The following is a 19481-nucleotide window of genomic DNA, read 5'->3' as shown; positions in this document are numbered from 1 at the left end:
AAAGGCACTCACCTTCGCAGCTCCGGACATCCCTGGGAACAAGAGTCAGGCTCTGCCGTCAAGCAGCCCACAACCTCTCGCGGATCCCACCTGCTCCCCATGCCGCATGTGTCCCTTCTCCCATCCCTTCTTCTGGGTGGCAGTGCTGCCCCCCTGAAAAATGCCGCCCTAGGCAAATGCCTTGTTTGCCTTGTGGTAAATACACCCCTGCATATGCTGGATGGTGTAGTATCTCCATGCTTGATATGAAGTATCTTAAATGGGACTCTGAGGGCTGTTGTTCGTTGCAATATTTACAAGTATTATAGATTGGATTTTTGTTGTTTGTTACAAATATCTTTATCCAAATAAATGCATCTCTCTGGAAAAGAACTGTTGGACTAGTTGCTGCGGGAAAAGTACATTTATAAATATACACTGGTCATCCTCCTCCTTATTAACCTCCCTGGCTGTATTCCCGAGTGTAGCTTGGGGTTAAGTTTCAGTACCAGACAGGGCCGGACTGACAGCTCATGGGGCCCCCGGGCAATAGGGGATCATGGGGCCCCTGTGTCCTTGCCCAAACTCAAAAAAGCCTATAAAAAAGGTACCAGGGGCATCTCATGGGGCCCCCTACAGACCCCGGGCCCTCGGGCAGTGCCCAAGTTTCCAAATGGTCAGTCCGCCCCTGTTACCAGAAGCGGTAACCCCGAGCTACACTCGGGATTACCATGCAGCATTGCTCAGGGATTCCCTGCAGCACTTACCTTGTCCTGCGCTCCCGCGATGTGTCCCCTACAGCGTCCCCGGCCATCTCCTCCAGCCGATGCCAGCATCCAGCTTCCGTGTTCCGGTCCCTGCAAGCGTCGGGACGTACGGGGGCCAGAAGCGGCGGGAAATTTGAAAATTTTAAAAACTGACATTTTCTGATCAACTAAAATCACATAGTATAACATTCCTGTATCAAACCATTTCACATACATTTTGTCCCGAGTGCTTTGTCCGGCGCCCTGCCTGCGTTTTTACTGTTCTTTCTGCCTGGAAACTGAGAAACGTCCATGGCATCCAAAAAGCATCCCTTTAGGTCAGGCGCGGTTTTAGACCGGCTAGAGAACAGCGATAGTAAATCAGAACCACTTGGAGAATTGAGTGATAATGATTCGTGGGGGAAATTCCTCATCAGACACTGAAAACGATTCTGCGACTGAGCTCAGCGATGTGCGAACTTGGCGCTCTATTTCACATTTCAGTGTTTTTGGTTTGATTATATTATTGAAATAAATTTATTATTATATTATTATTTTTTACAATTATTTATTAAATTATAATTTATGATTTTGTGTTTCAAGTTTTATCATCCCCGGGATGTTTACTAGACTCTTGTTCGGACAGATTTCAGTGAGTTATTCCTAAAAATTACAGGCCTACAATAAAAAAACAACTTATTTCCATGCAAAACAATGTACCGCTTTCAGCACAGAAATATGGACATAATCAGACTGCTAGGGAGGTTAACAGAAGACAACTCCAACTTTGTGGGAGGAGTTTGGGGATGGCCCCTTCCTGTTCCAACATGACTGCGCACCAGTGCACAAAGCAAGGTCCATAAAGACAAGGAGGAGCCAGTTTGGGGTGGAGGAACTTGACTGGCCTGCACAGAGTCCTGACCTCAACCCCATAGAACACCTTTGGGATGAATTAGAGCGGAGACTGCAAGCCAGGCCTCCTCCCCCGACATCAGTGCCTGACCTGACAAATGTGCTTCTGGAAGAATGGTCCAACCTTCCCATAGACAGCCTCCTAAACCTTGTGGACGGCCTTCCCAGAAGAGTTGAAGCTGTTATAGCTGCAAAGGGCGGGGCCAACTCAATATTGAACCCTACGGACTGAGACTGGGGGGCCATTAAAGGTCATGTGCGTGGAAAGGGCGGGGCCAACTCAATATTGAACCCTACGGACTAAGACTGGGGGGCCATGGAAGGTCATGTGTGTGGAAAGACATGCCGACCTATACTTTTGGCAATATAATGCATCATCGGAACTACTTTGTGTATCCAGGTGGAATATACAGCATTTATTTCACGACAGATCGAACTTTCTCCTGATTTTGTTTAATTATGAAATGAAAACTGGACCAAAATTATTTTTAAAAAATAATTTTTTTAATGCTAGCTGTATATTTTATGCCATCACCAAGACCTACAATAAAAAAACACCAGAAAATAAATTCTCTTACTCCTGACGATCATGGCGATACCACATATGTACACTAAATCATAAATCAGTGCGGTGCATTCTTTCACTGCGTCATGCCATAAATAAAGGGAAACATTAATACCACAATTTCAGTGTTGCAAATTCATTCAATTAAATCCTCAATGTGCAAAACCTATTCATAAAGTGTTTGTCTTAATGACCTTGTGTGTGTCTTCTATTAAAATAAAAAAAAAATCTTTTATCATTTCATAGTGATATATCCTTCAATGAATAATTCAATGGTGATGTAAGATATAAACATATGTCATATACACAAATAATACAATTAATGTGAAGACATTGAAACCAAAGTCCCAGTACTCCAACAGAATAAAAGCAGAGTAAAAAGTCCACCAATGCTCCACCATATGGTATTTGCACTTTATCCACTATACCTTCCACAGTCCACAGTTCAAAGCTGTTCATTGTATATAGAGAGATAAGGAGACTTCACCCCCAAGTATCTAGCACCATAAAATGTGTGCTCCACAACTGTGCAGATTTACCTCTCTCCTTAATCACAGACCTTTACTTTCATACAGGTCTAGCTCAGGGCTGTCTTAATGCATGGGTATCCCTGGACACTGCCCAGGGGCCCCAGGTACAGGGGGGCTGCATGATAATCTTGCATTATATCAAATTTGCCAACTGTCCCGAATTGTCCGGGACAGTCACACTTTTCACTAAGCTGTCCTGGGCAGCATCCCAGAACCTGTATTGTGACCTCCTGACTCCCCCTGTACTGTGCCCCACTGATCCCAGTATTGTGCCCTCCTGACACCCCTGTACTGTGCCCTACTGATCCCAGTATTGTGCCCTCCTGACTCCCCTTGTATTGTGCCCTCCTGATCCCAGTATTGTTCCCTCCTGACTCCCCCTGTACTGTACCCCACTGATCCCAGTATTGTGCCCTCCTGATGCCCCTTGTACTGTGCCCTCCTGATCCCAGTATTGTGCCCTCCTGACTCCCCCTGTACTGTGCCCTCCTGATCCCAGTATTGTGCCCTCCTGATCCCAGTATTGTGCCCTCCTGATCCCAGTATTGTGCCCTCCTGATCCCAGTATTGTGCCCTCCTGATCCCAGTATTGTGCCCTACTGATCCCAGTATTGTGCCCTACTGATCCCAGTATTGTGCTCTCCTGACTCCTGACTTTTCTTTCTTTCTCTCATTATTTCTTTCATTCCTTCTCTCTTTGCTTCTCCCTTTCTCTTTTTCCTTTTCTCTCTTTCCTTTTCCCTCTTTCCTTCTCCCTTTCCCTCTCTCTTTTTCTCTTTCTCTAGCTCTCTTTCCTTCTCCCTGTTTTTCTCTCTCTATTTCCTTCTCCCTCTTTTTCTCTTTCTCTAGCTCTCTCCCCTTCTCCCTCTTTCTCTATTTCTCTCTCCCCCCCTCTCTCTCCTTCTCCCTCCCTCTTTCCTTCTCCCTCTTTCTCTCTCTCTCTCTCTTTCCTTCTCCCTCTCTCTCTCCTTCTCTCTCTTTCCTTCTCCCTCTCTCTCTATTTCCTTCTCCCTCTTTCTTTCTCTCTCTTTCCTTCTCCCTCTTTTTCTCTTTCCTTTTCCCCCTTTCTCTCTTTCCTTCTCCCTTTTTCTCTCTCTCTCTCTCTCTCTCCTTCTCCCTCTTTCTCTCTCCCTCTTTCCTTCTCCCTCTTTCTCTCTTTCCTTCTCCCTCTTTCTCTCTCTCTCTCCTTCTCTCTCTCTCTTTCCTTCTTCCTCTTTCTCTCTCTTTCCTTCTCCCGCTCTCTCTATTTCCTTCTCCCTCTTTCTCTCTCTCTTTCCTTCTCCCTCTTTCTCTCTTTCCTTCTCTCTCTCTCTCTCTTTCCTTCTCCCTCTTTCTCTCTTTCCTTCTCCCTCTTTGTCTCTCTCTCTCTCTTTCCTACTCCCTCTTTCTCTCTTTCCTTCTCCCTCTTTCTCTCTCTCTTTCCTTCTCCATCTCTCTATCTCTCTCTCTTTCCTTCTCCCTCTTTCTCTCTTTCCTTCCCCCTCTTTCTCTCTTTCCTTCTCCCTCTTTCTCTCCCTCTCTCTTTCCTTCTCCCTCTTTCTCTCTCTCTCTCTTTCCTTCTCCCTCTTTCTCTCTTTCCTTTTCCCCTTTTCTCTCTCTCTCTCTTTCCTTCTCCCTCTTTCTCTCTCTCTTTCCTTCTCCCTCTTTCTCTTTCTCTCTTTCCTTCTCCCTCTTTCTCTCTATCTCTCTTTACTTCCCTCTCTCTCTCTCTTTCCTTCTCCCTCTTCCCCCCCTCTCTCTCCTTCTCCCTCTTTCTCCCCACCTATCTCTCCTTCTCTCTCCCCCCTCTCTCTCTCTCTCCTCCCTCTTTCTCTCTTTCCTTCTCCCTCTTTCCTTCTCCCTCTTTCTCTCTCTCTCTCTTTCCTCCCCTCTCTCTCTCTCCTTCCCCCTCTCTCTCTCTCCTTCTCCCTCTTTCTCTCTTTCCTTCTCCCTCTTTCCTTCTCCCTCGTTCTCTCTCTCTTTCCTCCCCTCTCTCTCCTTCCCCCCTCTCTCTTTCCTTCTCCCTCTTTCTCTCTCTCTTTCCCCCTCTCTCTCCTTCCCCCCCTCTCTCTCTCTCTCTCTCGCTCTCTCCCTCTCTTTCTCTCTCTCCTTCTCCCTTTCTCTCTTTCCTTCTCCCTCTTTCTCTCTCTTTCCTTCTCCCTCTTTCTCTTTCTCTTTCCTTCTCCCTCTTTCCCTCTCTCTCTCTTTCTTTCTCTCTCTCTCTTTGCTTCTCCCTCTTTCATACATATATTTTCCTCTTCACAGGCTATAGAGTGAACAATTACTGCGATAGCCTATCACAGCAATCATGTGATCTAGAGCCGGTTCTCCTGGTTCTGGATCGTACTAGACTTGAGCTGTCATGAACAGCTTGGTCTCAGCGCTGGGAGTGCACGATCGAGTTCACTTCCAGCACAAACACAAGAACACATATACAGTATGCGATGCCCAGAAATTAAGCCTACTTGCTAGATGCCACATATACACTCACTGACCACTTTATTAGGTCCACCTGTTCAATTGCTCTGTAACACAAATTGCTAATCAGCCAAACAAATGGCAGCAGCTCAATGCATTTAGGCATCTAGACGTGATGAAGACGACTTGCTGAAGTTCAAACCGAGCATCAGAATGGGGAAGAAAGGGGATTTAAGTGACTCTGAACATGTCATGGTTGTTGGTGCCAGACAGGCAGGTCTGAGTCTTTCAAAAACTGCTGATCTACTGGGATTTTCCCGCACAACCATCTCTAGGGTTTACAGAGAATAGTCCGAAAAAGAGAAAATATCCAGTGAGTGGCAGTTATGTGGAGGAAAATGCCTTGTTGATGTCAGAGCTCAGAGGAGAATGGGCAGACCGGTTCCAGATGATAGAAAGGCAACAGTAACTCCAATATCCACTCGCTACAATGAAGGTATGCAGAATACCATCTCTGAACGCACAACACCTCCAACCTTGAAGCAGATGGGCTACAGCAGCAGCAGACCAGCTAATGACATTTTTTAAATTAAAGCTTTCTGTTTTCATTACATACTTTATTTTTCAGTGATTCAGTGACATCTTTACAGGGTCTCTGTGCTTTTCTATGCAATGCAGGTGGATTAAAGCTGGTGGGAGGGGTCAGCAGGGTGTTTTATATAGTTTTCAGAAAACATTACAGCACCCTTCCTCAGGACTCCTCATAAGAGTCTTCAGTTCTGATGCCAGCAGTGGGCTGGCTCTTGGGAGGAGTTTTGCAAATATCAAAATGCCTTGATGGATGGGTGTCACCCTGGAGGAGTGGGTGTTTCTATATGCACACAGGCTCCAGGTAGTGCCCACTTGTGATGCTGAGGCTCCATGATTGAAAGACCTGAAATCCAATGACGAAAGAGGCGGGGCCAGGGACAGTCAGGCTGGGGAGGAAAGTGTTAGATGATGCTGGACATCCTCCAGCCAGGAAATGAGGCGGAGCTCTATCTGACTTGCTGCAGCTTCTAATGCACATTGTGAGAAGCTCCCAGTGTGCAGTGAAATCGGAGTAAGCTATTTCAGTCCAGGAGAGGAGCCGGTACACCTGTGCAAGACTGAAGGGGAGGAGCCGGTACACCTGTGCAAGACTGAAGGGGAGGAGCTGGTACACCTGTGCAAGACTGAAGGGGAGGAGCTGGTACACCTGTGCAAGACTGAAGGGGAGGAGCCAGTACACCTGTGCAAGACTGAAGGGGAGGAGCTGGTACACCTGTGCAAGACTGAAGGGGAGGAGCCGGTACACCTGTGCAAGACTGAAGGGGAGGAGCCGGTACACCTGTGCAAGACTGAAGGGGAGGAGATGGTACACCTGTGCAAGACTGAAGGGGAGGAGCCGGTACACCTGTGCAAGACTGAAGGGGAGGAGCCGGTACACCTGTGCAAGACTGAAGGGGAGGAGCTGGTACACCTGTGCAAGACTGAAGGGGAGGAACCTGTACACCTGTGCAAGACTGAAGGGGAGGAGCCGGTACACATGTGCAAGACTAAAGGGGAGGAGCCAGTACACCTGTGCAAGGCTGAAGGGGAAGATGGAGGTCAGACCGAAATTAAATTCCTAAGACATGACCCCTCAGCTAGTTAATTGTGTAGTCGGCGTTCAGTCTCTATGGCTCTAATGGATAAACACAATCCATTAACAGGAATCTACTTTAGGGACCTCAAGAAATCACATGAGACCAATAACTGAAGGAAAGAGACAGCAGGACATGCAATTCCCTCATTCATATCTCTTGCACAGCATGCATGCGCTACCACATAACGGCATCATTTTAGGGGTGTAATGCCCCTTCTCAGGGCTTAAAGCTCCGGGCACAAAAACTTTCATCCAAAAATATTCCTTATTAGTCACAAAGGATATAAATCCACTTTGTGTTCACCAAATGCCTTTGCAAACCCAGCTTTTACCTTGTAAAAGTAGCAGTGACCTCATCACTGTGCTGTACATAGCCTGTGCAGGGAGCAGAGACGTGGGGGGGAGATTGTATTTTTATTGTTATTTATATATTATTATTAGTAGTAGCAGTCAAGGCTGGATCTAATCTGGGGGTGCATTATAAAAAGTCAGGGGTCATAATATCAACAGCATGACAGAGTCAAGGAAGCGGTATTCCCCATTTACTCAGAGCACTTCTGTACCAGGAATCACAACCCAGAAATAATGTGTGACAGGTAGTGCAAAGGGGTCCTCATCAGAGTCCCTCTTTACATCAACTGTCCCCATCAGAGTGCCCCCTTACATCAGGTGTCCACATCAGAGCCCCCCTTACATCAGGTGTCCACAGAGCCCCCCCTTACATCAGGTGTCCTCATTAGAGTGCCCCCTAAATCAGGTGTCTCCCCATCAGAGTGCCCCCTTACATCAGGTGTCCCCATCAGAGTGCCCCCTTACATCAGGTGTCCCCATCAGAGAGCCCCCTTACATCAGGTGTCCCCATCAGTGTGCCGCCTTACAAAGGGTATCACCATCAGAGTGCCCCCTTACATCAGGTGTCCCCATCAGAGTGTCCCTTTACATCAGGTGTCCCCATCAGAGTCCTCCTTACATCAGGTGTCCCCATCAGAGTCCTCCTTACATCAAGTGTAACCCATCAGAGTCCTCCTTACATCAGGTGTCCCCATCAGAGTGCCCCCTTACATCAGGTGTCCCCATCAGAGTCCTCCTTACATCAGGTGTCTCCATCAGAGTCCTCCTTACATCAGGTGTAACCCATCAGAGTCCCCCTTACATCAGGTGGCCCCATCAGAGTGCGCACTTGCATCAGGTATCCCCATCAGAGTGCCCCCTTACATTGGGTATCCCCTCAGAGTGCCCCTTTCATCAAGTGTCCCCATCAGAGATCCCCCTTAGGTCAGGTGTCCCCATCAGAGATCCCCCTTAGATCAGGTGTCCATTTACATCATGTGTCCCCATCAGAGTGCACCCTTACATCAGGTGTCCCCATCAGATTGCGCACTTACATCAGGTATCCCCATCAGAGTGCCCCCTAACATCAGGTGTCCCCATCAGAGTGCACCCTTACATCAGGTGGCCCCATCAGATTGCGCACTTACATCAGGTATCCCCATCAGAGTGCCCCCTTATATCAGGTGTCCCCATCAGAGATCCCCCTTACATTGGGTATCCCCTCAGAGTGCCCCATTCCTCAGGTGTCCCCATCAGAGATCTCCTTTAGGTCAGGTGTCCCCTTACATCAGGTGTCCCCATCAGAGTGCCCCCTTACATCTGGTGTCCCCTTACATCAACTGTCTCCAGAGTGCCTCATGGATCAGAGTGGATGCACTGTTGAGGGGGAAGGGCACAACTAAAATCTGGGGGGCACAGCCCACCCCAGATCCAGGCCTGGTAGTAGTAGTATTGTATTATTATTCTAATATACAACTACGGTGTCCCAAACTAACTAAAAGAATACATTTTTTAAATAATAAAAAAAATATATAAAAATACATATATATAAATAAGCCCTCTAGCATACAGGTCTACCTTTCACCCTTGAAAGTGTCACTAAATACAATAATACCCCAATATGCTAATCACAATACAACTATCAATGTGGAAAAAATATATAAATATAAAAATCATCCCAATTATAGGTAAAATAATCATAAATAAACATTCACTAGTGTCCAAAAGTAAAAGTAATTCCCAACTCCAATAAGGAAAATTATCCAGATCTTTGGTGACGAACCTTCCTATTGACTCCCAAAGGAAAAGTAAACCTCAAAAGAAAAAGAAAACTCATATAGTGCATTAACTTTATAAATAAACAATAAACAACAATAAGAACTGTATGCACTGCGCAACTTCAAAAAGCAAATCAAACGTGGTATCAAAGTGAACACAGTGTAGCAACCGTGATTGTGCGTCACTCTGTGAGTAATATTATCCAAGTGACCATTTAAGTGTAGACTTCTAAAGTGCAAGGCATAAATACCCTTACCGAAACAACAATCAAAAATCGCCTTATTACCGCAGGGGGGTATACACCAAGCTCCAACGAAATCCTTCCAAGCCTGAGTAACACTTTTATGATGTCGTCACAGAGTGACGCACAATCACAGTTGCTACACTGTGTTCACTTTTCACTTTGATACCACGTTTGATTTGTTTTTTGAAGTTGCGCAGTGCATAAACTTCTTGTTGGTGTTTATTGTTTATTTATAAAGTTAATGCACTATATGAGTTTTCCTTTTTTTTTGAGGTTCACATTTCCTTTGGGAGTCAATAGGAAGGCTCGTCACCAAAGATCTGGATAATTTTCCTTACTGGAGTTGGGAATGACTTTTACTTTTGGACACTAGTGAATGTTTTATTATTTTACCTATAATTGGGATGATTTTTATATTTATATATTTTTTCCACATTGATAGTTGTATTGTGATTAGCATATTGGGGTATTATTGTATTTATTGTATTATTATTACTATTAGTTGTAGTAATATTGTATTAGAATTTATTTCAGGTACTTATATAGCGCTGTCAATGTACGCAGCGCTTTACATACATATTGTACATTCACATCAGTCCCTAACCCTCAAGGGGCGTACAATCTAAGGTCCCTAACCCTCAAGGGGCGTACAATCTAAGGTCCCTAACCCTCAAGGGGCGTACAATCTAAGGTCCCTAACTCTCAAGGGGCGTACAATCTAAGGTCCCTAATACAGGCCATAGATAGGGAGAAAACTGGCCTATTTTTCGTCCGAAAAATAAATCGGGCGATTTTCGGATCGTTAGTGGGGTAATCGGTCGGCCATTTTTGTGATTTTGACACTTTTTTTTTTGTCGGTCCTGTTGGAAAAAAAATCGGCCAATTTTGTCGTTCGGCCGATTTTCGCGGCAACGATGGACAAATCGGACGATCTTTTTACTGATTTTAAAAAAAATGTGCATGAGCAGTGACCAGCAAGAAGAAGGAAAGGAAGAAAAGAAGAAATAGAATATGAATAAGAAGAGAAAAAGAAGAACTAGAATATGAATAAGAAGAGAAAAAGAAGAAATAGAATATGAATTAGAAGTAGAAATAGAATATGAATAAGTAGAAGAAAAAAAAAGAATTTCAGTCCAATATTATATTAACATTTAATATATTAACAATTATATTGACATTTAAAAGTATAGCAACATTGTATCTATTTGTATCCGAAAACAATCATCTGTATCCGAAATGGATACAAATAGATACAATGTTGCAACTTTTTCTTCTTATTCATATTCTATTTCTTCTTTTCTACTTATTATTCATATTCAATTTTTTTTTCTTCTTCTCATTCATATTCTATTTCTTCTTCTACTTCTTCATATTCTATTACTTCTTTTTCTTATTCATATTCTATTTCTTCTGTCAAATATAATAGCGGAGCTCTCTGCAGGGACACCGCTATTATATTTGCAAAGACGAAAATCAGCCGATTTGTTTTTACCAATGGTGGTAACATCGGCTGATTTTTTTCGTTTTTCTAAAAAAAAAAATGGCCGGTTTTCTCCCCATCTATGGCCTGCATAGCTCACATTCATACATACACAGACTAGGGACAATTTAGACAGGAGCCAATTAACCTATCAGCATGTCTTTGGAGTGTGAGAGGAAACCGGAGTACCCAGAGGAAACCCACACAGACACAGGGAGAGCATGCAAACTCCAGGCAGGTGGTGCCGTGGTTGGGATTTGAACCAACAACCCGAGTGCTGCTAGGTGGAAGTGCTAACCATTTAGCCCCTGTGCTGCCCTTAGTATATTATTAGTAGTAGTAGTAATAGTAGTCGTGTATTATTATTAATATTTTTATTATATTTTTTTCTTTTCAGCACTGAGAGCTGAGTCTGTATTATTGATTTTCTTTCTCTATTTTCTGTTGTATTGTTGACCTGTGTATAGAGAAGATTGATGAGCTCCCATTGTCACCCCAGCATGCGCACAGTGACGTCTGGGTGAATATCATAGCTGCAGGCATCCCTGTGTGTCACCTCCCCCCACAGGGAGAGAATAGCTGAGATAGGAGTCCTTTGATGGAGGTGGAATAGCTACACTCTGTGTCACCTCTGAGTGACAGGGACCAGACCAGACTGATCTCCATCAGAATGTCACATCATGGTGTCAGGAGAGGGGACTCCTATCCAGGATAATTAGAACTTTTCTATTTCCAGTCTCTTGGTGGGGTCTGTGTAATGGCCAGCTGTGACCCTGCAGGGGGTCTGTTGTTTCCCCTCCCCCCCAGGAAGAGCTTCATACTGTGATATCATTAGTAGTGGAATGCGACTCCAATTTAAAGTGTATCTGAACCTGAGAGCAAAAATCTTACATATTGCAGATAACCTATCCTTAGATACGGTGATCCTGCCACTAACACTCTTTCTGTCCTAGGGTGACAACCTTCACTTACCCTATCGTATCTATGGAGGAGCAGTGTTGTCACCCTAGGGCAGGACCAGGGGCGGACTGACCATTTGAAAACTCGGGCACCGCCCGAGGGCCCGGGGTCAGTAGGGGGCCCCATGAGATGCCCCTGGTACCTTTTTCATAGGCTTTTTTGAGTTTGGGCAAGGACACAGGGGCCCCATTATACCCTATTGCCCGGGGGCCCCATGAGTTGTCAGTCCACCCCTGGGCGGACAGAACAGAACATCCCCCTCCCCCATGTTGTGGAATAGACCAGGGGTCTCCAAATTTTCTAAACAAAGGGCAAGTTTACTGTCCTTGAGACTTTAGGGGGCCAGACTTTGACTATTGGGAGTAGAAAAGGTCCTGACATCAGTGAGAATAGACAATGCCCCATCTTTGGTGTAATTGGGAGGAATTGTGCCCCATCGTTGGTGTAATATGGAGGAATTGTGTCCCATCATTGGTGTAATTGGGAGGAATTGTGACCCATTGTTGGTATGATTGGGAGGAATTGTGACCCATCCTTGGTGTAATTGGGAGGAATTGTGTCCCATCATTGGTGTAATTGGGAGGAATTGTGTCCCATCGTTGGTGTAATTGGGAGGAATTGTGTCCCATCGTTGGTGTAATTGGGAGGAATTGTGCCCCATCGTTTGTGTAATTGGGAGGAATTGTGTCCCATCATTGGTGTAATTGGGAGGAATTGTGACCCAATGTTGGTGTAATTGGGAGGAATTGTGCCCCATCATTGGTGTAATTGGGAGGAATTGTGCCCCATCATTGGTGTAATTGGGAGGAATTGTGCCCCATTGTTGGTGTAATATGGAGGAATTGTGACCCATCCTTGGTGTAATTGGGAGGAATTGTAACCCATCATTGGTGTAATTGGGAGGAATTGTGCCCCATCATTGGTGTAATTGGGAGGAATTGTGCCCCATTGTTGGTGTAATATGGAGGAATTGTGACCCATCCTTGGTGTAATTGGGAGGAATTGTGTCCCATCATTGGTGTAATTGGGAGGAACTGTAACCCATCATTGGTGTAATTGGGAGGAATTGTGACCCATTGTTGGTGTAAGTGGGAGGAATAGTGTCCCATCATTGGTGTAATTGGGAGGAATTGTGTCCCATCGTTGGTGTAATTGGGAGGAATTGTGTCCCATCATTGGTGTAATTGGGAGGAATTGTGTCCCATCGTTGGTGTAATTAGGAGGAATTGTGCCCCGTCGTTGGTGTAAATGGGAGGAATTGTGCCCCATCGTTGGTGTAAATGGGAGGAATTGTGACCCATCGTTGGTTTAATTGGGAGGAATTGTGTCCCATCGTTGGTGTAATTGGGAGGAATTGTGACCCATTGTTGGTGTCATTGGGAGGAATTGTACCCCATCATTGGTGTAATTGGGAGGAATTGTGCCCATCATTGGTGTCTCTCATCACGCTAGTTTTTTTTTTCTCCCTTGATGCTCAACTTTTGAAAAATGGCTGCGTACATAGGTGATGGGTTGTGCCTCTTAGGCCCTTTGTGCTGCTTTATGTAAATACGTTTCTATAGTCTGAAAATTTTGGTAGTAAACTATGTATATATTGTATATATTCTAGACATGGATGTACATTCATGGTTATGGTCAGGTGCATTGCTTTGGCCAATCACAATGCACCATCAGGGCGCAGTGTATTATGGGGCGCAGTGAGCGAACAGCTCGCCGTACGCCCTTGCAGTTTGTGTGTTCATCGAACACATGAACAGCCGACGTTGAACTAACGTTCGAGTCGAACATACAGCCCAACACTAGTGTGGACTATGGACCACAAGATTCTTCTATTGGATTACAAGGGTTATGGTGGGACTTAGCTGTTCTATCTACACCCAAGAAAACGTTTAGATAAAGCATCCGGCAATGACCCCGTATCAGTTTCCAAGTGATTCCTCTAAGAATGACACCGAGGAGGAGATTTACTAAAACTGGAGCAGCTGTCCATGGCGGCCAATCAGCTTCTAGCTTCAGCTTGTTCAACTAAGCTTTGACAATAAAACCTGGAAGCTGATTGGCTTCTCTGCAGAGGTGGACCAGATTTTGCACTCTCCAGTTTTAGTAAAGCCGGCCATACATGGGTTGAATTCCAAAAGAATTTTTGTTCAAATTTCATGCCATTAATGCCCCCCCACTCCAAAATCATTGGATTCAGGTGTTCCAATCCCCTCCATATCATGTGATTCGGGTGTTCCAATCCCCTCCATGGACACAGGTGTATACAATCAAGCCCCTAGGCATGCAGTCTACTTCTACAAACATTGGTGAAAGAATGGATCGCTCTCAGGAGCTCAGTGACACCAAGCGTGGTCCTGTGGTAGGTGGCCACCTGGGCAATAAGTCCATCCGTGACATTTCCTGGCTACTAAATATTCCACGCTCAACTGTTAGTGGGATTATAACAAAGTGGAAGCAACTGGGAACAACACCGAGTTAAAATGCGGATATTTGAACATGTCCCATAGGAAGCTTACAAAGCCATCCACAACTCTGCCCCGGCTACATCACCAACCTGGTCTCAAAATATATACCAAACCGCTCTCTTCGATCCTCCCAAGACCTTCTGCTTTCTAGTTCCCCTGTCACCTCCTCCCATGCTCGCCTGCAGGACTTCTCCCGTGCTTCTCGCATCCTATGGAACTCCCTACCCCAATCTGTCTGGCTGTCTCCTAATCTATCCACCTTTAGATGATCCCTGAAAACCTTTATCTTTAAAGAAGTCTATCTTGCTTCTACCTAGTAATCCACCATTTATTTCCTCCATCAGCCCATCCCCCCACAGCTATTACCTTTTGTATCACTCAACCCCTCCTCCTAGATTGTAAGCTCTGATGAGCCGGGCCCTCTGTTTCCACTTGTACCAAATTGTATTGTAACTGTAATGTCTGCCTTCATTTTGTAAAGCGCTGTATAAACTGTTGATGCCATAAATCCTGTATCATAATAATAATAAATGGACTGTAGTGCAGTTCAGCGAAATGCAAACCACGCCACAAAACACTTAGGTGTGACCCTAGACTTATCTTAGATTGTAAGCTCCCAGGATCAGGGCCCTCCTATCCCTCTTGTATTGAACTGTATTGTTGCTGTATTGTCTCCCGTTATATTGTAAAGTGCTGAGCAAACTGTTGGCGCCATAAATCCTCTATAATAATAATAATATATAAATCCTCTATAATAATAATAATAATTACCTATATTTTATTTTAGTATTCTATTGTAAAATACTGTATATTTGATTTTAGCTTTACATTGTAACATACAGTATATCTGATCTTAGTGTTACATTGTAACATATATCTTATCTTAGTGTCACAATGTAGCCTATATTAGATGTTAGTGTTACATTGTAAGTCTTTTACCTTGTTTTAGTGTTCCTGTGTAATACGTATATCTTTTTTTAGTGTTACATTATAACATATAGCTAATTTTAGCATTTCTAAGTAACATATATCTGATCTTAGTGTTACATTGTAACATATATCTTATCTTAGTGTCACAATGTAGCCTATATCAGATTTTAGTGTTAGGCAGGTCATAGACGGGATGTTTATCGGTCGGTGCCATTGCCGATGCTACCACCAATGGCCGTTTTTCGTGGATTTTCCAGCATGACTGATAAAAATAAATGAGAATATCCGCGAAAAACGTCCGACGGGCTGGCCCCACTAACGGCTTGAATATCGGCTGATTTTTCGTACGGACGATAAACGACCCATCTATGGCCTGCATTACATTGTAATTCTTTTATCTTGTTTTAGTATTCCTATGTAATACGTATATCTTTTTTTTTGTGTTACATTATAACATATATCTAATTTTAGCATTTCTAAGTAACATATATCTGATCTTAGTGTTACATTGTAACATATATCTTATCTTAGTGTCACAATGTAGCCTATATCAGATTTTAGTGTTACATTGTAATTCTTTTATCTTGTTTTAGTATTCCTTTTTGTTTGTGTTACATTATAACATATGTCTGAATTTAGCATTTCTAAGTAATATATATCTGATCTTAGTGTTACATTGTAACTAGGGGCGGACTGACCATTTGGAAACTGTCAGTAGGGGACCCGATGAGATGCCCCTGGTACCTTTTTCATAGGCTTTTTTGAGTTTGGGCAAGGACACAGGGGCCCCATGATCCCCTATTGCCCGGGGGCCCCATGAGTTGTCAGTCCACCCGATTGTAACATATATCTTATCTTAGTGTCACAATGTAGCCTATATCAGATTTTAGTGTTACATTGTAATTCTTTTATCTTGTTTTAGTATTCCTATGTAATGCGTATATCTTTTTTTTTTTGTGTTACATTATAACATATATCTAATTTTAGCATTTCTAAGTAACATATATCTTGTTTTAGCATTTCTAAGTAACATATATCTCGTTTTAGCATTTCTAAGTAACATATATCTCGTTTTAGCATTTCTAAGTAACATATATCTCGTTTTAGCATTTCTAAGTAACATATATCTGATCTCGTCACATGTTCTGTCCCCCTTTGTAATGTACAGCGCTGAGCGAAGCATTGGCGCTTTATAAATACTGTATAATAATAATAATAATCTTAGTGTTACATTGTATCACATATCTTACATAACATAAACAAATTGCTTCCTCTGAGTGGTGACCTGCTGTGTGACCAAGTGCAAATTTAAAAAAAATATTTTTTTTTGTTTTCTTTTTAAGTTTTTGACATTCCAGCCCTCCTTGTCCTGTAGGACTGGATATGAAGAATAGTTAACTGTTATCAGCATTCACCTCCCCGAGAACAAAGATCATTCTGCGTTATTGTTCCGCGTCCTGCTCTTATTTTTCGCTAAATGTCCATTATTCTACAAAGCATTGATTGATGTCCCTGCACACAGATCTCTATGAGGAATCAGACATGCAGAATGAAGCAGACTTACCTGCTTTGTGCTCCTCTGTGGCTTGGCCTAGCTCCATGCAGCTCCTTTGTGCAGGCAGGAGGATGTCTGCAAGGCAACTCTCTATGAGCGTGTCCACCACTCCTCCTCCTCTCCCTTCCCCCTCCCATTATGGTGATACACACAGGCAGTTCACCAATCACACACGTTCAGCACGAACACATCATCTTCCTCCCAACAGCTGGATTGGTGCAGCCGCCTCAAACCACCATCTGACAACCCGAATGTTACCATAACAATCTGTCCACACTCATCGAACGGGTGTTTGAGAATGAAGATGCATGGAAGGCGATTATTGCAACGCGATGCTTTATTCTGCATTCTCTCTGAAGAGCGAAATGTGTAGAATAAAAAATAGGACAAAAGAAAATTTAAACTTTTTACCCAAGGTGTGCATGGCGAAATGCAAAATATTCAACAGCCAATAATCACAGTACAGAGTTACGACCTTGTTGATGGATCTGGTTTTCTGAGGATCTCGTACATGTGTTGGAGCGTGTTATAGCTCGTTGGTAGGAGCTTTGAAAGCTGAACTCTTGGCCTCTTGGCTAGGATCAAATGTAGTGTCTGTTTTTATCAGTTTTTGGGAACAGAAGACTGGTTGTTGTTGAGTGGGGGCACCAGTTTGTAATTCCTGGTGTAATGAGGTGGGTATGATGCGAAGGTTCTTTTCCTCCCGGTTGAATTTGGTCTGGTGCACCAGGCATGTCCGATGTAGGCAGGACTCACCCTAAGTGCTAATGTCTTTCTGATAGGGATGGGGCTACAGTTGTCTGGTCAGGGGCTAGAAGGTGGAAGATGTTCGGGGTTAAGAGGTGGATAATGGTTCCCCTGGGGCTGGGAAGTGGAATGAGCTCCTGATGATGTTCCCCTTGGGGTTCCTGGTGGGGGGAACATAACATGATCATGTTCCTGGTGATATGTTTCCTGGGGGTTCCTGATGGTGGGAACAGAACACTGGTACCAAGGGGCGGACTGACAACTCATGGGGCCCCCGGGCAATAGGGGATCATGGGGCCCATGTGTCCTTGCCCACACTCAAAAAAGCCTATGAAAAAGGTACCAGGGGCATCTCATGGGGCCCCCTACTGACCCCAGGCCCTCGGGCAGTGCCCAAGTTTCCAAATGGTCAGTCCACCCCTGCTGGTACCTCTTGTTTATTACCAGTTAGTAATTCCCGATGTAATGAGGTGGGTACGATGCGAGGGTTCTTTTCCTCCCGGTTGAATTTGGTCTGGTGCACCAGGCATGTCCGATGTAGGCAGGACTCACCCTAAGTGTTAATGTCTTTCTGATAGGGATGGGGCTACAGTTGTCTGTCCAGGGGCTAGGAAGTGGAGCAAGTGCCTGATAATGTCTCCCCTGGGGGTTCCTGGTGGGGTTGGGGAGCATAACATGATCATGGTCCTGGTGATATGTTTCCTGGGGTTTCCTGATGGTGGGAACAGAACAATGGTAACTCTTGTTGATTGGGGGGAGCCAGTTAGTACTTCCCAGTGTAATGAGGTGGGTATTGTGGGAGGGTTCTTTTCCTCCCGGTTGAATTTGGTCTGGTGCACCAGGCATGTCCAATGTAGGCAGGACTCTCCCTAAGTATTAATGTCTTTCTGATAGGGATGGGGCTACAGTTGTCTGGTCAGGGGCTAGGAGGTGGAAGATGTTAGGGGTTAAGAGGTGGATAATGGTTCCCCTGGGGCTGGGAAGTGGAACAAGATCCTGATGATGTTCCACTTGGGGGTTCCTTGTGGGGGAAACATAACATGATCATGGTCCTGGTGATATGTTTGCTGGGGGGGTTCCTGATGGTGTGAACAGAACACTGGTACCTCTTGTTGATTGGGGGAGCCAGTTAGTACTTCGCAGTGTAATGAGGTGAGTATGGTACTAGGTGTAACCCTAGACTCCCATCTGTCATTCCAGCCCCAGATCCAATCGCTGACAAAATCATGTAGACTTCACCTCCACAACATCTCCAAGATTCGACCGTTCCTAACCCCGTAAACCACTAGGCAACTTATTCACTCCCTTGTCATATCACGCCTTGACTATTGTAACTCCCTCCTCATTGGCCGACCTCATCGCAGGCTATCCCCACTCCAGTCTATCATGAATGCTGCTGCCAGACTCATCCACCTTACTAACCATTCTGTATCTGCCATCCCTCTCTGCCAATCCCTCCACTGGCTCCCAGTTGAGTCTGGTCTGCTGCACTAGGATTGTCCAATGTGTGAATGTCTTTCTGATAGGGTGAATGTCTTTCTGATAGGAATGGGGCTACAGTTGTCTGGTCAGGGGCTGGGAAGAGGAATGAGCTCCTGATGATGTTCCCGTGGGGGAGACATAACTTGAACATGGTCCTGGTGATATGTTTCCTGATGGTGGGAACAGAACACTGGTACCTCTTGTTGATTGGGGGAGCCAGCTAGTACTTCCCAGTGTAATGAGGTCGGTATGGTGGGAGGGTTCTTTTCCTCCAGGTTGAGTCTGGTCTGGTGCATTAGGATTTTCCAATGAAGGAAGAACTCTCCCTAACAGTGAATGTCTTTCTGGTAGGGATGAGTCTGCCGTTGTCTGGTCAAGGGCTAGGAGGTGGATAATGTTCCCCCTGGGGGTTCCTAGTGGTGGGAACAGAACACGAGCATGGTCCTGGTGATGTGTCCCCAGGGTGTTCCTGATGGTGGGGACAGAACACTGGTACCTCTTTTTGATTGGGGGAGTCAGTTATTAATTCCCAGTGTAATGAGGTGGCTACAGTGGAAGAGTTCTTTTCCTCCTGGTTGAGTCTGGTCTGGTGCTGGTCTGGCACTGGGTACAGCGAGGGGGTTCGTTGCCTCCCGGTTTAAGGCAGGACTCTCCCTAAGTGCCAGTCTCTTTCTGGTAGGGAAGGGGCTGCAGTTGTCTGGTCAGAGGCTGGGA

General features: G+C 44.8%; 1 protein-coding gene across 2 annotated transcripts in view; it reads right to left on the bottom strand.

Moving 5' to 3' along the window:
• Positions 1 to 19481, bottom strand: part of DHCR7 (7-dehydrocholesterol reductase) — a 66405-nt gene that overhangs the window by 36123 nt on the left and 10801 nt on the right. Inside the window, exon 1 of one of the 2 annotated variants that reach the window (XM_089663401.1) lies at positions 16548 to 16651. The exons of the other annotated variant lie outside the window; for it this stretch is intronic. The gene's annotated coding sequence lies outside the window, so the exon portion shown is untranslated. Of the gene's footprint in view, positions 1 to 16547; positions 16652 to 19481 lie in introns of those variants that run through there. 2 annotated transcript variants of the gene reach the window in all.

The sequence above is a fragment of the Staurois parvus genome, unplaced genomic scaffold (assembly GCF_062004578.1).
Source record: "Staurois parvus isolate SC_StPar_1 unplaced genomic scaffold, SC_StPar_1.0 ptg001679l, whole genome shotgun sequence".
NCBI lineage: Eukaryota > Metazoa > Chordata > Amphibia > Anura > Ranidae > Staurois > Staurois parvus.
Note: the sequence above shows the minus strand (reverse complement) of the source record. Positions and strands in the feature narration are given on the sequence as shown.